Source organism: Microtus ochrogaster, unplaced genomic scaffold (genome assembly GCF_000317375.1).
Source record: "Microtus ochrogaster isolate Prairie Vole_2 unplaced genomic scaffold, MicOch1.0 UNK27, whole genome shotgun sequence".
Classification (NCBI taxonomy): Eukaryota; Metazoa; Chordata; class Mammalia; order Rodentia; family Cricetidae; genus Microtus; species Microtus ochrogaster.
The window spans coordinates 230,429-231,011 of NW_004949125.1; positions in this window are offsets into that span (position 1 = coordinate 230,429).

A 583-nucleotide genomic window follows, 5' to 3' on the forward strand; every position below is an offset into this window, starting at 1 on the left:
AGTGCTAGAATTAAAGGTGTGTACCACCACTGCCCAGCCTCATTAACCCATTTCTTAATAGGCAGTTAAAGTTATATTTCATTAAGTATTTAAATCTGTGAGGTTTTTTTTTGTAACTTCTAGATATCAGTACCCTGTCTGAGGTGTAGCTCCAGATCTCCCATTCTGTGGTTATCAGTGTGCCCTGCTGTTTAGCTGTGAAGAAACCTTAATTTCATGTGGTCCCATCGGTTGATTGTTCCTTTTTCTTACTCTCTGCACCCTCATAGCAATCTAGAGCCCAGGGTGTGTCAGGACCTCTTCAGTACCAAGAGATACTTTCTGGATCATTCTTGCAAGATCCACAGTTAGTTATGTTTTTCCTCTGCTGCAACCCTGGTTATGAAACCAGTTGGGCACATAGCCTCTGTCTAAGATAAGACACACTTGGGGCCCCATGGAGCGGAAGAATAGCCTGGGAGGCCCAGTTACATAAAGGAGCTTGGAGTTTAGGAAAATGGCATGACATGAGACTGGGGGCATGACTTGGTGATAGAGCCCCTGCCTAGAATCCCCCAGTGAGGGGCTGGGGTGTGGCTCAGTG